The sequence below is a fragment of the Rhododendron vialii genome, chromosome 4a (assembly GCF_030253575.1).
Source record: "Rhododendron vialii isolate Sample 1 chromosome 4a, ASM3025357v1".
In the NCBI taxonomy this organism is placed as follows: Eukaryota; Viridiplantae; Streptophyta; class Magnoliopsida; order Ericales; family Ericaceae; genus Rhododendron; species Rhododendron vialii.
The window spans coordinates 36,707,476-36,724,103 of record NC_080560.1 but is presented as its reverse complement, the minus strand read 5'-3'; the positions used below and the strand labels follow the sequence as shown (position 1 = coordinate 36,724,103).

At 38.5% G+C, this 16,628-nt stretch overlaps 1 pseudogene; it reads right to left on the bottom strand.

Annotated features, from left to right (window-relative positions):
- Window positions 1-13,463: 13,463 nt before the first annotated feature.
- LOC131324130 (uncharacterized) lies at window positions 13,464-16,175 on the bottom strand (annotated as a pseudogene).
- Between the last annotated feature and the right edge of the window lie 453 nt (window positions 16,176-16,628).

Below are 16,628 nucleotides of genomic sequence, written 5' to 3'. Positions count from 1 at the left end.
GATAAGTTTGAGCAATTGTGGAGCCTTAATGCGGCCCAGGCGCAATACCATGCTCCCCAGGCGCCATCCCTTGCGCCTGAGCGCATCTTACGGATTTCCAAACCAACCAAACTTTGCGATTTTGCCACAGACACTCCCGAACTCCGATATGGACGTGGTTTCAACCTTTGAAAAGCTTGTCTTGTCTAATTCCTAACCAAATTAGTTTTACTCAAATATTATTTATATACCAAAGGATTGGACAATTTTACCCCCATGAGATCAAAAAGATAAATTATTTTGGAAAAATAATTGAATCACACGAACTTTAAACCAGATTGAAACCAGTTTTATATGGAGCAAGTTGGTATTTAGATTTCTAAAATACGGTGCCATTGAACAATAAAAACAATGGATTTTTGTTTTTCGAAAATTGGTCGAAAGTAGAACAATTCAAAGATCATCGGAGCCACTAAGGCTGAAACATGTTTTCCTGCCCTTCCATTGAATCTATGTTCCATTCAGTACTTGCATTCCTAATTCTAAGGCAATCGTTCATTTCTAAAGAGCTCCAAAGAACTTATAAGGCTTTTAAAACTTCATCTAACAACACAAACCAGCTTTATCACCGGAATTCACCTTATACACAAGGCTTATATATACATTTAAGAAACAAAATTTTTGTGTCCATTCCGCCAACAACATCACTTGACCTCTGCAGCTCCCAAACCACCATCACCACCATCATTTGATAACCGCATTTCCCCACAAGTATTTATGCCACTACCTCAAGTGCAATCACCTCACACTTGCGAAGAAAATAGTCATATCTTTTGATGTACAAACAATTTTGAATCCAAGCTTTGTATCTCAGATCCCACCCTTTCTGTGGCGCCTCAAAAGTGGCTATGGTGGTGGAGTGGAGGTGCGTTGATTACGTGGTGTGAAAATAAAGGTGCTAATGGAGGTGTAGTAGTTGTGGTGGAGTTCCATGTGGAGCAGTGGAGGAGTGATAATCATGGCATTGAAGTGGTGGTAGGGTTAAATGAATGTAGAGCGGGTAAGGTTGAGGTGTGGTGTCAATGGTGGAAGTAAAGTGGAAGTGCGGTGGTAGTGGTGGAGAAAAGATGTTGGTGGTGAAGTGAGGGTGGCGGAGGGGTGGTGGCGCTCCGATGATCTTTGTAGTGGTCTACTTATATTACCATGTTTTCATAAGTTAAACACAACTGTTGTTATGATTGTAATTCACCATGTTTTAATACAACGAAAATTCTTTTTATCAATCTATAATAGGTCTTTATCGAATTTAAGATGAGGGAGATGTGAGCTCTTTACTTGAATGATTTAGTTTTTGACTTACTGAGGGATAATTTGACGTGTCTATTGTGGCATAAATATTTTAAGATTCAAACTACTTGGGTTAGAAAGTAAACTTAACAAGCTTTTTAACTGTTCAAAACTTGCAAAAATTCGAGTTCGGGAGTGTTCGGAACATGCCCGATAAGTTTGAGCAATTGTGGAGCCTCAATGCGCCCCAGGCGCAATACCATGCTCCCCAGTCGCCATCCCTTGCGCCTGAGCGCATCTTACGGATTTCCAAACCAACCAAACTTTTCCATTTTGCCACAGACACTCCCGAACTCGGATATGGACGTGGTTTCAACCGTTGAAAAGCTTGTCTTGTCTAATTCCTAACCAAATTAGTTTTACTCAAATATTATTTGTATACCAAAGGATTGGACAATTTTACCCCCAAGAGATAAAAAAAGATAAATTATTTTGGAAAAAAACATTGAATCACACTAACTTTAAACCAGATTGAAACCTATTTTATATGGAGCAAGTTGGTATTTAGATTTCTAAAATACGGTGCCATTGAACAATAAAAACAATAGATTTTTGTTTTTCGAAAGTTGGTCGAAAGTAGAACAATTCAAAGATCATCGTAGCCACTAAGGCTGAAACATGTTTTCGTGCCCTTCCACTGAATCTAAGTTCCATTCAGTACTCGCATTCCTAGTTCTAAGGCATTCGCTCATTTCTAACGAGCTCCAAAGAACTTATAGGGCTTTTAACACTTCATCAAACTACACAAACCAGCTTTATCATCGGAATTCACCTTATACACAAGGCTTATATATATATATACATTTAAGAAACGAAATTTTTGTGTCCATTCCGCCAACTACATCACTTGGCCTCTGCAGCCCCCGAACCACCGTCACCACCATCATTTGATAACCGCATTTTCCCACAAGTATTTATGCCACTACCTCAAGTACAATCACCTCACAATTGTGAAGAAAATAGTCATATCTTTTGATGTACAATTAATATTCAATCCAAGCTTTGTATCTAAGATCCCACCCCTTCTATGGGGCCTCAAATGTGGCTATGGTGGTGGAGTGGAGGTGCGTTGATTACGTGGTGTGAAAATAAAGGTGTTAATGGAGGTTTATTAGTTGTGGTGGAGATCCATGTGGAGCAGTGGAGGAGTGATAATCATGGCATTGAAGTGGTGGAGGGTTAAATAAATGTAGAGCGGGTAAGGTTGAGGTGTAATGTCAATGGTGGAAGCAAAGTGGAAGTGCGGTGGTAGTGGCGGAGAAAAGATGTTGGTGGTGAAGTGAGGGTGGCGGAGGGGTGGTGGCTCTCCGATGATCTTTGTAGTGGTCTACTTATATTTCCATCTTTTCATAAGTTAAACACAACTTTTGTTATGATTGTATTTCACCATCTTTTAATGCAATGAAAATTCTTTTTATCAATCTATAATAGGTCTTTATCGAATTTAAGATGAGGGAGATGTGAGCTCTTTACTTGAATGATTTACTTTTCGACTTACTGAGGGTTAATTTGTCGTGCCTATTGTGGCACAAATATTTTAAGATTCAAACTACTTGGGTTAGAAAGTAGACTTAACGAGCTTTTTAACGGTTCAAACCTTGCAAAAATTGGAGTTCGGTAGTGTTCGGAACATACCCGAAAAGTTTAAGCAATTGTGGAGCCTCAATGCATCCCAGGCGCAATACCATGCCCCCCAGGCGCCATTCCTTGTGCCCGGGCGCGTCTTATGGATTTCCAAACCAACCAAACTTTAGCGATTTTGCCACAGACACTCCCGAACTCTTATATGGACGTGGTTCCAAACGTTGAAAAGCTTGTCTAGCCTAATTCCTAACCAAATTAGTTTTACTCAAATATTATTTATATACCAAAGGATTGGACAATTTTACCCCCAACAAATCAAAAAGATAAATTATTTTGGAAAAATTATTGAATCACACTAACTTTATACCAGATTGAAACTTATTTTATATGGAGCAAGTTGGTATTTAGATTTCTAAAATACTGTGCCATTGAAAATAAAAACAACGGATTTTTGCTTTTCGAAAATTGGTCGAAAGTAGAACAATTCAAAGATCATCGGAGCCACTAAGGCTGAAACATGTTTTCGTGCACTTCCACTGAATCTATGTTCCATTCAGTACTCGCATTCCTAGTTCTAAGGCATTCGTTCATTTCTAAAGGGCTCCAAAGAACTTATAGGGCTTTTAACACTTCATCAAACAACACAAACCAGCTTTATCACCGGAATTCACCTCATACACAAGGCTTATATATACATTTAAGAAACGATATTTTTGTGTCCATTCTGCCAACAACATCACTTAACCACTGCAGCTCCCAAACCACCATCACCACCATCATTTGATAACTGCATTTCCCCACAAGTATTTTTGCCACTACCTCAAGTACATTCACCTCACAATTGGGAAGAAAATAGTCATATCTTTTGATGTACAAATAATTTTCAATCCAAGCTTTGTATATCAGATCCCACCCCTTCTGCTATGGTGGTGGAGTGGAGGTGCATTGATTACGTGGTGTGAAAATAAAGGTGCTAATGGAGGTGTAGTAGTTGTGGTGGAGTTCCGTGTGGAGCAGTGGAGGAGTGATAATCATGGCATTGAAGTGGTGGTAGGGTTAAATGAATATAGAGGAAGAAAGGTTGAGGTGTGGTGTCAATAGTGGAAGCAAAGTTTAATTGCGGTGGTAGTGGTGGAGAAAATATGTTGGTGGTGAAGTGATGGTGGCGGAGCGGTGGTGGCGCTCCGATGATCTTTGTAGTGGTCTACTTATATTACCAACTTTTCATAAGTTAAACACAACTGTTGTTATGATTGTATTTCACCATCTTTTAATACATTGAAAATTCTTTTTATCAATATATATTAGGTTTTTATCGAATTTAAGATGAGGAAGATGCGAGCTCTTTACTTGAATGATTTACTTTTTGACTTACTGAGGGTAAATTTGTCGTGTCAATTGTTGCACAAATATTTTAATATTCAAAGTACTTGGGTTAGAAAGTAGACTTAACGAGCTTTTTAAAGGTTCAAACCTTGTAAAAATCGGAGTTCAGGAGTGATCGGAAAATACCCGAAAAGTTTGAGCAATTGTGGAGCCTCAATGCGCCCCAGGCGCAATACCACGCTCCCCAGGCGCCATCCCTTGCGCCCGGGCGCATTTTATGGATTTCAAATACCAACCAAACTTTGCGATTTTGCCACAGACACTCCTGAACTCCGATATGGATGTGGTTTGAACCGTTGAAAAGCTTGCCTAGCCTAATTTCTAATCAAATTAGTTTTACTAAATTATTATTTATATACCAATGGATTGGACAATTTTACCCTCAACTGATCAAAAAGATAAATTATTTTGGAAAAATCATTGAAGCACACCAACTTTAATCCAAATTGAAACCTATTTTATATGGATAAAGAGGGTATTTAGATTTCTAAAATATGGTTGGATTGAATCATAAAAATAACTCATTTTTGTTTATTGAAAGTTGGTCGAAAGTTGAACAATTAAAAGATCATCGGAGCCCCAAAGTCTAAAGCATTTTTTCTTGCCCTTCCACTTATTCTACGTTCCATTCAGTACTCGCATTCCTAGTTCTAAGGCATTCATTCATTTCTAAAGAGCTCCAGAGAATTTATAGGGCTTTTTACACTTCATCAAACAACACAAACCATCTTTATCATCGGGATTCGCCACACACAAGGCTTATACATTTAAGAAACCAAATTTTTGTGTCCATTCCGCCAACAACATCACTTGACCTCTACAACTCCGAAACCACCATCATTACCATCATTTGATAACTGCATTAGCCCACAAGTATTTATGCCACTACCTCAAGTACAATCACCTCACAATTGCGAAGAAAATGGTCGTATCTTTTGATGTGCAAATAATTTTCAATCCAAGCTTTGTATCTCAGATCCCCCACCCCTTCTCTGGCGCCTCAAAAGTGGCTATGGTGGTGGAGTGGAGATGCGTTGATTACGTGGTGCAAAAATGAAGGTGTTGATGGAGGTGTAGTAGTCGTGGTGGAGTTCCATGTGGAGCAGTGATAATCATGGCATTGAAGTGGTGGTAGGGTTAAATGAATGTAGAGCGGGTAAGGCTGTGGTGTGGTGTCAATGGTGGAAGCAAAGTGGAAGTGCGGTGGTAGTGGTGGAGAAAAGATGGTGGTGAAGTGAGGGTGGCAGAGGGATGGTGGCGCTCCAATGATCTTTGTAGTGGTCTACTTATATTACCTAGTTTTCATAAGTTAAACACTACTATTGTTATGATTGTACATGTATTTCACCATCTTTTACTACAATGAAAATTCTTTTTATTAATATATAATAGGTCTTTATCGGATTTAAGATGAGGAAAATGCGAGCTCTTTACGTGAATGATTTACTTTTCGACTTACTGAGGGTAAATTTGTCGTGTCTATTGTTGCACAAATATTTTAATATTCAAACTACTTGTGTTAGAAAATAGACTAAACGAACTTTTTAATGGTTCAAACCTTGCAAAAACTGGAGTTCGGGAGTGTTCGGAACATACCCGAAAAGTTTGAGCAATTTTTGAGCCTTAACAAGCCCCAGGCGCAGAAAAAAATGCTCCCCAAGCACCATCCATTGCGTACGGGCGCATCTTATGGATTTCAAAACCAACCAAACTTTGCGATTTTGTCACAGACATTCCCAGACTCCGATTTGGATGTGGTTTGAACCGTTGAAAAGCTTGTCTAGATTAATTTCTAACCAAATTAGTTTTACTCAAATATTATTTATACACCAAAGGATTAGACATTTTTACCCTCAACAGATCAAAAAGATAAATTATTTTGGAAAAATCATTGAATCACACTAACTTTAAACCCGATTGAAACCTATTTGATATGGAGCAATAGGGTATTTAGATTTCTAAAATATGGTGGCATTGAACCTTAAAAATAATAGATTTTTGTTTTTCAAAAGTTGGTCAAAAGTAGAACAATTCCAAGATCATCGGAGCCACCAAGACTAAAACATGTTTTCATGCTTTTCCACTGATTCTATGTTCCATTCAGTACTCGCATTCCTAGTTCTATGGCATTCATTCATTTCTAAAGAGCTCCAGAGAATTTATAGGGCTTTTTACACTTCATCAAACAACACAAACCAGCTTTATAATCGGGATTCGCCATATGCACAAGGCTTATAAATTTAAGAAACCAAATTTGTGTGTCCATTCTGCCATCAATATCGCTTGACCTCTACAACTCCCAAACCACCATCACCACCATCATTTGATAACCGCATTAGCCAACAAGTATTTATGCCACTACCTCAAGTACAATCACCTCACAATTGCGAAGAAAATGGTCATATCTCTCGATGTACAAATTATTTTGAATACAAGATTTGTATCTTTGAACCCACCCCTTCTGTGGCGCCTAAATTGTGGTTATGGTGCTGGAGTGGAGGTGCGTTGATTACGTGGTGCCAAAACAATGGTGCTGGTGGAGGTGTAGCAGTCGTGGTGAATTTCAATGTGGAGAAGTGGAGGAGTGATAGCCATAGCATTGAAGGGGTGGTAGGGTTAAATAAATGTAGAGCGGGTAGGGTTGAGGTGTGGGGTCAATGGTGGTTGGAAGTGGAAGTGCGGTTTTGAGGAGGTGAGGTGATGTTGGTGGTGAAGTGAGGGTGGCATAGAGGTGGTGGCGCTCTGATGATCTTTCTAGTGGTCTACTTATACTACCAACTTTGCATAAGTTAAACACTATTGTTGTTATGATTGTATTTCGCCATCTTTTAATACATTGAAAATTCTTTTTGTCAATATATAATAGGTCTTTATCGGATTTAAGATGAGGGAGATGCGAGCTCTTTACTTGAATGATTTATTTTTCGACTTACTCAGTGTAAATTGGTCATGTCTATTGTTACACAAATATTTTTAGATTCAAATTACTTGGGTTAGAAAGTAGACTTAACGAGCTTTTCAGCGGTTCAAACCTTGCAAAAAGTGGAGTTCGGGAGTGTTCGGAATATACCCGAAAAGTTTGAGCAATTGTGGGGCCTTAATGCGGTCCAGGCGCAATACCATGCTCCCCAGGCGACATCCATTGCGCCCGGGCGCATCTTATTGATTTCAAAACAAACCAAACTTTGCGATTTTGCCACAGACACAACCGAACTTTGATTTCGACGTGGTTTGAACCGTTGAAAAGCTTGTCAAGCCAAATTTCTAAAAAAATTTTTTTTACTCAAATATATTTTATACACCAAAGGATTGGATAATTTTACCCTCAACATATCAAGAAGATAAATTATTTAGGAAAAATCATTGAATCACACTAACTTTAAGCCAAATTGAAACCTATTTTATATGAATTAAGATAGTATTTAGATTTCTAAAATACAATTGGATTGAACCATCAAAATAATAGATTTTGGTTTTTCGAAAGTTGGTCGAAAATAGAACAATTCAAAGATCATCGAAGCCACTAAGGCTAAAACATGTTTTCATGCCCTTCCACTGATTCTATGTTCCATTCAGTACTCGCATTCCTTTTTATAAGGCATTCGTTCATTTCTTAAAAACTCTAGAGAATTTATAGGGCTTTTTACACTTCATCAAACAACACAAACCAGCTTTATCATCGGGATTCGCCTAATACACAGGGCTTATACATTTAAGGAACCAAATTTTGGTGTCCATACCACCAACAATATCACTTGACCTCTACAACTCCCAAACCACAATCACCACTATCATTTGATAACCACATTATCCCTCAAGTATTGATGCCACTACCTCAAGTACAATCACCTCACAATTGCGAAGAAAATGGTCATATCTGTTGATGTACAAATAATTTTGAATACAAGATTTGTATCTCTGAACCCACCCCTTCTGTGGCGCCTCAATTGTGGCTATGGTGGTGGACTGGAGGGGCGGTGATTATGTGGTGCCAAAATGATGGTGCTGGTGGAGGTGTAGTAGTCGTGGTGGATTTCAATGTCGGGCAGTGGAGGAGTGATAGTCATGGCATTGAAGTGGTGGTAAGGTTAAAAGAATGTAGAGCGGGTAGGGTTGAGGTGTGTGGTCAATGGTGGTAGCAGAGTGGAAGTGCGGTGGTTGAGGTAGTGAAGTGATATTGGTGGTGAAATGAGGGTGGCGGAGGGGTCTGATGATCTTTGTAGTGGTTTACTTATACTACCAACTTTTTGTAAGTTAAACACTATTGTTTTTATGATTGGATTTTTCCATATTATAATACATCAAAAATTCTTTTTATAAATACTCCCTCCGTCCCTTTTTAAATGTCCTACTTCGTAACTCCAACTTATTAAAAAAACATCATCATTATACCTTTCACATCAACTTTTTCCTCTACTTTCCCTACTTACCCATCATCATTACACTTTTTACTCACTAACTTTTCAAAATGGAATCTACTTTTAGGGACAAAATAGACAATATACCAACTTTTACCCACTAACTTTACCAAATGGACACTTATTAAGGGACAGCCCAAAATGGAATACTGGACCATAATAAAGGGACGGAAGGAGTATATAATAGGTCTTAATCGGATTTAAGTTAAGGGAGATGCGAGCTCTTTACTTGCATGATTTACTTTTCGACTTACTGAGGGTAAATTGGTGAATGTCTACTGTTGCACAAATATTTTAAGATTCAAACTACTTGAGTTAGAAGTAGACTTAACGAGCTTTTTAACGGTTCAAACCTTGCAAAAATTGGAGTTCGGGACATACCCGTAAAGTTTGAGCAATTGTAGAACCTTAATGCGCCCTAGGCGCAATACCATGCTCCCCAGGCGCCATCCATTGCGCTCGGGCGCATCTTAGGTATTTAAAAACCAACCAAATTTTGCGATTTTTGCCACAGACACTCCCGAACTTCGATTTGGACATGGTTTGAACCGTTGAAAAACTTGTCTAGCCTAATTTCTAAGCAAATTAGTTTTACTCAAATATTATTTATACACCAAAGGATTGGACAATTTTACCCTAAACAGATCAAAAAAATAAATAATTTGTGAAAAATCAATGAATCATACTAACCTCAAACCATATTAAAACCTATTTTATGTGGATAAAGAGGGTATTTAGATTTCTAAAATATGGTGGAATTGAACCATAAAAATAATAGATTTCGGTTTATTGAAAGTTTGTCGAAAGTAGAACAATTCAAAGATAATCGGAGCCACTAAGGCTAAAACATGTTTTCATGCTCTTCCACTGATACTGTGTTCCATTGAGTACTCGCATTCCTAGTTCTAAGGCATTCGTTCATTTATGAAGAGCTCGAGAGAATTTACAGGGCTTTTTACACTTCATCAAAAAACACAAACCAGCTTTATCATTGGGATTCGCCTAATACACAATACTTATATATTTAAGAAACCAAATTTTGGTGTCCATACCACCGACATTATCACTTGACCTCTACAACCTCCCAAACCACCATCATTTGATAACCGCATTACCCCACAATTATTGATGCCACTACCTGAAGTACAAGAACCTCACAATTGCGAAGAAAATGGTCATATCTTTTGATGTAAAAATAATTTTGAATCCAAGATTTGTAGCTTAGAACCCACCCCTTCTGTGGCGCCTCAATAGTGGCTGTGGTGGAGGAGTGGAGGGGTGGTGATTATGTGGTGCCAAAATGATGGTGCATGTGGAGGTGTAGTAGTCGTGGTGGAGTTTCATTGCGTTGAAGTAGTGGTAGGGTTAAATTAATGTAGAGCCAGTAGGGTTGAGGTGTGGTTTCAATGGTGGTAGCAAAATGGAAATGCGGTGGTAGTGGTGGTGAAATGATGTTCGTGGTGAAGTGAGGGTGGCGGAGTGGTGGTTCCGCTCCGATGATCTTTGTAGTGGTCTAATTATACTACCAACTTTTCATAAGTTAAACACAATTATTGTTGTGATTGGATTTCACTATCTTTTAATACATTGAAAATTCTTTTTATCAATATATAATAGGTCTTTATCGGATTTAAGATGAGAGAGACGCAAGCTCTTTACTTAAATGATTTACTTTTCGACTTACTCAGGGAAAATTGGTGATGTCTATTGTTGCACAAATATTTTAAGATTCAAACTACTTAGGTTAGAAAGTAGACTTAACGAGCTTTTTAACTGTTCAAACCTTGCAAAAATTGGAGTTAGGGAGTGTCCGGCACAAATCCGCAAAATTTGAGCAATTGTGGAGCCCTAATGTGCCCCAAGCGCACCATGCTCCCCAGGCGCAATCCCCTGCGCCCGGGCGAATCTTAGGAATTTCAAAACCAACCAAACTTTGCGATCTTTCCATAGACACTCCCAAACTCCGATTTGGATGTGGTTTGAACCTTTGAAAAGCTTGTCTAGCCTAATTTCTAACCAAATTAGTTTTACTCCAAAATTATTTATACACCAAAGGATAGGACAGTTTTACCCTCAACAGATCAAAAAAAAAAATTATTTTGGAAAAATCATTGAATCACACTAACTTTAAACCAGATTGAAACCTATTTTATCTAGAAAAAGAGTGTATTTAGATTACTAAAATATGGTGGGATTGACCCATAATTATAATAGATTTTTGGTTTGTCGAAAGTAGACCATTTCAAAGATCATCGGAGCCGCTAAAACATGTTTTCATGCCCTTCCATTGATTCTATGTTCCCTTCGGTAATCTCATTCCTAGTTCTAAGGCCTTCGTTCATTTCTAAAGGGCTTCAGAGAGTTTATAGGGCTTTTTACACTTCATCGAGCAACACAAAACTGCTTTATCATGGAGATTCGCCTAATACACAGGGCTTATACATTTAAGAAACTAAATTTTGGTGTCCATACCACCAACAATATCACTTGACCACTACAACTCCTAAACCACCATCACCACCATCATTTGATAACCGCATTACCCCTCATGTATTGATGCCACTACCTTGAGTACAATCGCCTCACCATTGCAAAGAAAATGGTCATATCTTTCGATGTACAAATAATTTTGAATCCAAACTCTTTGTGTTATAGTTTAAATTCAATTAACTTTTTAATAGTTCAAACCACCTGCAAATCAGAGTTCAAGAGTGTTTGGAATGTACCAGCAAAGTTTGACTTTTTCTGAATGAGATGAGAAATGTGAAATACATAATCGTAGACCTAAGCTTACATACATGATGTTCAAAAATACATAGTTTTACAAATTGGACAACTCTTTATAAAACAATGCACTTTTTTTTTTGCAAATGGCATCTTGCTGATCAAGTGATCAAGATGCATAGGATACCATGACAAATGTGATCTGCATAGAAGGACTGTTTTCCCCCCTTTCTTCTCTTGAAATTCATTGGCATTGTGGGCTTGCATTGAAGGAGGCAGAGGACACATGATTTGGAAGCTATGGAGGAAGTTGGTAAATGAAGGGAATGAAGAACTAAGGTTAAAGGTAGCCTGAGGTTGTGTATAGGTTCTCATCGGTAATTTGGTGCAGTGTGGTTTTTTTGTAGTTGCTTTTCTTTGTTCAGGGGATGCCCCGGTGATCGTGTAGTTTGGTTTCGCTTTCGGTTATATAAATTTACTTATCCAAAAAAGAGAGGTTAAAGGCAGCAAATTAATAAGCCTTGGCATAATGGGGAGACGTATACCTTCCTAGATCTAACATACCGTATCTCTCACCTGGATGGTCTATAATTCAGATAAATAGATTGAGGAATGTTGGTAGATCATAATTTGACATGATTCAATCATTCTCCAGAAACGCAATAGTTATATTCGTTTTACTAGTCACTTTTTGGTCACTGAATGGAAGGGAGAATGAATGAGGTTGTGCCCTATCTCGTTTTAATTTTAGAGTACTAAAATATGGTGGGATTGAACCTATATATCACAACCTCAGATCTCAACAGAAAAACTCACGATCTCGAATTATTCTATTAATTTGAATAATTTTTACACAATCGAGATGTCATGCCATCATGCTGCTCCACCTGGGCGACTTGGAGCTTCTTCAACTCGTCAACCAAGGCGTTATCGACGGAGGAGATTGTCGTACTGACGTTCGTTCCATTTTTATTCCATTCCTTCTGCACAGGTGACTTCTTCCTTCTCACAAGCCCTTTCCTAGCCATGGCTCGTCGTCGCTCAATAGAAGATAGGATTATGATGAAATGCCCACGGCCACATCTGAAAGTTCTTTGGCCTTGTCTCCAGTCGATTTGCAGAAGAAGACGAGGAATCTGTTTGGAATTTGGCAAGCGGAAGGCCTTGGGTACATTTTGACGGAAAAAGTGTTAATTCTCATAAATTCCTTTTGTTTCTTTTTCAAAGTCAGTTTGTTTTTTAATTTGAGTGTTATGCTTTTGCTTAAATTACAAATTTTGTAAGTTGTTAATTAAAACATGTGTGAATTCTTTATTTGGAGATGTGAATCATGTCCCAAAATGCAGAATTCACATGTCCCAAAATACAAAATTCACATGTTCAAAAAGACAGAATCAACAAAATGGTGTAAATTATGGAGGTGTGAATTCTGAAAAGATATATGAATTTTGCAAAAGTGTGAATTTGTAGACTGGGCTATTTTGATTGTGAATTGTATGTGTGAATTCTTAATTTGGGAATGTGAAAAGTATGAGATGTGAATTTTGTCTTTTTTAAGGTGTGAATTCTTTATTTTGGTGTGAATTTTGTCTTTTCCAAACATGTGAATTCTTTATTTGGAAGTTAATTGTGTCTTTTTTCAAAGATGTGAATTCTAGGGATATGAATAGTGCAAAAGGTAAATTCTACAAAAGGGTGTGAATTCTTGCAAAATGGTGTGAGTTCTGCAAAGGGATGTGAATTCGGGGGTGTGATTCTTGCAAATGGATGTGAATTCTGGAGGTGTGAGTTATTGGGGTGTGAATTCTGGGTGGTGTGAATTCTTGAGAGAGGTGTGAATTCTGGGGGTGTAAAAAGTTATAAGGGCACAAATGTAAAAGCATCTCAAGAAAGGGGACGGGATACACACTACAAAAAGGGGTTCGGAAGGAACCCCAACAAAAAAACAGGACGGGCTGGTAATTTCCCGAAGTTCCATAAGGGCAAACAGAGCTGATCTTCTTCTGCTTGATACGTTGACATCAATATATTCACTCTCTTCCGCAGTTTGGGGCAATCCGTGCCAGTAAAGCCTCAAATAAGTTTGATAAAGGTCAAAGGGAGAGACTGGACGAATGAATTAGGTAAAATTATGCTTCAACTGCAGGCAGTTTTTTTTTCTTCTGATAATCGACATCAACTGCAGTCCTTGTGACCCTTGCCTTCTCTTCTTAGGCATTTGTAACTCATCTGTACTGTCCTCTCGTCTCTTATCTGAATAGGAAGGGCCGAAGTAATTTGGGGAAAAAAATATTCCATAAGGGCAAAAACAATACAGGATGATCAAGCAACTACGCTTATGCGATTGAGCTGATTTTTCACATGGCCACTCGAAAAATTATTTTAAAATTACTGTACGGTGGGCGGTGAAAAGACCCACATGATTTGGGGAGAGAAACTCTATCGGTTAGGGACTAACTTGTCATGCCCAACCAATATATCTGAATGAGCATAAGCCTTTATCCAGTTCAGCCACCGTCTAAGATAACCAGGGTATAGGCTCCCCATTGCACTGAGTACATCACGTAACGTTCGTAGGAGCGCAATTTCAAAGACTTCCACTATATAACCGCTTCATGTGAGAGTCAAAATCCATATTTGGGAGCTCAACATAATTCACTAGGAGTCGTACTTTCACAGAAACATTAAACACCCCAAAATGGAAATCTTTCTCAAGAATGAGCACATTACAGCCCCACTGAAATTTGAGATTCTACCTTCCCCTATAAACGGTAGCAAGATAAGACATCATAATCAACATGAAACTCACTGACCTTTATCCCAGATGGACTCTCCATAAAACTCAGTTTGTAAGTATTGGTTCGAAAACTGTGAAATGAACACCCTTGTCCAGGTAACTGAGGCACCCCAAGATTTCCTTTGTCCACACTACCCAAAAGATTAAACAATGATCACCTAACAATTAATTTGAACAAAGTTCATTAACAAAATCACAGGCACAGCATTGACGTATCAATGAAGAAAAGGCCCCAGATCCTAACAAGTTTTGAAAATGAAAGGATTATGAAACTTCACTCCTCGTCTAGCACCCAAACTGATGCCACGAAATTTTTAATCCATCTCAAAACAAAGTACTCATATAGAGAATACTAAATACTTGCAATTTGAAGCACAGCTATAGAGCAACCTATGCGACAAAATGATGAAAACCGTGTTTGGGCCAGGAGCGGGTGCTGGGGAGCGGAGGCACCTAGAAGTTCCTAAGGTTGGGAGCGCCTATGTATATATTTTTTAGAATGTATATATTTTTTATATTGTATATATTTAAAACACAGATGCATATATAACAGAGTTAACATTCTATTTGGCTTGAAAACATAAATTTGCATTCATTTATGGTTAAGGTTTGAGTTAATGTATTATAAAACATGCATAGTAACATATATACATAGAAATGGTTAATGTTTGAGTTCATGTGTTTCTAGTATCAATGGTTTTACATATTTTCTCTTGCTTTGTACTTCTTTTGTTTCTATTGCGATTCATATGCTTGAGAGGTTCAATCCTAGTTGGGAGCGCGCTCCTTGCTAAATGGGAGCTAGATTCTGTCTAGAAGCACGGGACCGAGGATCCAGGGCCGATTCTTCGCCCAAATAGAAGGATCCTGCAACTAAGGTTTGGGCATTCCATGAAACATTCAAATTTTTTTTACAGAAAGGATCTTACCTACCACATTAGGCATTAAAACCAAGTGCAGTATATCCAATAACATTCTATCCATTTGTTATCTATCAAACCAGGTGAATAAGGATGCAGCTCCGTCACTGCTCGTCTCCGGTTTATTTTAATGAGTGCATCAAACCCAATTTCTTTCGTTTAAAAACCCGAGCCCCTCCAACTGCAACCTTAGGTTGCATTGCCGCACCGTAATCCAGGGCACCCTATGACAGCCATTTGCTCGAGCTTTTGATTGAAGAGAGGGTGGCTCAAAGGATTTTCCATATTAGGGGGAGTCGAACTAGAGAGTTGTGCTCCCTTCTTACCACTCGAGCTAACCAAGAATCCCATATTTTGTTTTATGTGACAACTGTTAGAGAATAGTCCCCCATTGCTTTGGTACGGAATGGAAGATCACTTAATCACGAGAGACCTCTCTCTACTCATTCTCAATTCATTTTATGTTGGATATAAAGTTTTCACATGGTATCAGAGCAGGTTCATTCCATCCCAAATTAAAACCAAAAAGTGGCTACACGTGACCAACATAAATGCCGCTGCACATGAGGGGGTGTTAGAGAATAATCACACATTGCTTTGGTACGGAATGGGAGACCACTTAATAACACGACAGATCTCTCCACTCATTGGCAATATATTGGTTTTGGGTTGGATCTAAAGTTTCTTCAACAACTCAGTTGCACTTACAACGAGAATTTTACGTTCCTATGAAAATCAAAACACTCCAACAAACATAATTTGTCTGAGTACAAAAACTTGGACAAGAAAATCAAACCTAGTGGGATCCATTTTCGCAGTCAAGGATTTGAGGGAGAAAAGCAGACCGAACATCAGCTTGTGATCCTGCTGGGCATTAAGGGTATGCAGAGGGCGATTCCATTCCCTGTAAAGAAGACATATCCCATTCCTATTGAACACGTACATCACGTGGCCGTTATTTCCCGACGCCGTCGGCAACGGCGGCGACGGACTGATCTCTGACCCTCAGAAGAATTGCATTTCTCTCCTGTTTTTTTGTCGAATCAGATTTCGGCAGCTGGAAAACAAATGGTTTTGGCTGAATAAAGAGGATATCCAGTTAATCAAAAACTCACTAGAGATCCGATTGATAATATTTTCTGTAATCTAAATTTCGATCTATCTCTGGTGACGTTTTGCAATCATAAAAATGTTGGATTACAAGAACTACATCAATCGTATGTGCGATTCAAAGAAAGATGGTAACGCCTGTAAATATGAGAGAGAGAGAGAGAGAGAGAGAGAGAGAGAGAGAGAGAGAGAGAGAGCGCTAACCTGGAGGATTTGCTAATGGCTCAGACTACGGACTGTGCAAACTAGAAGAGAGGAAGGAAAACAGGAGACTGTTTGTATGTGAGTTTTTGGCCAAAATGGCCATAATTTGTAATCAGATTGGAGGAATACCCATCTTTTGAAACGTTTTGTAAAAATAGG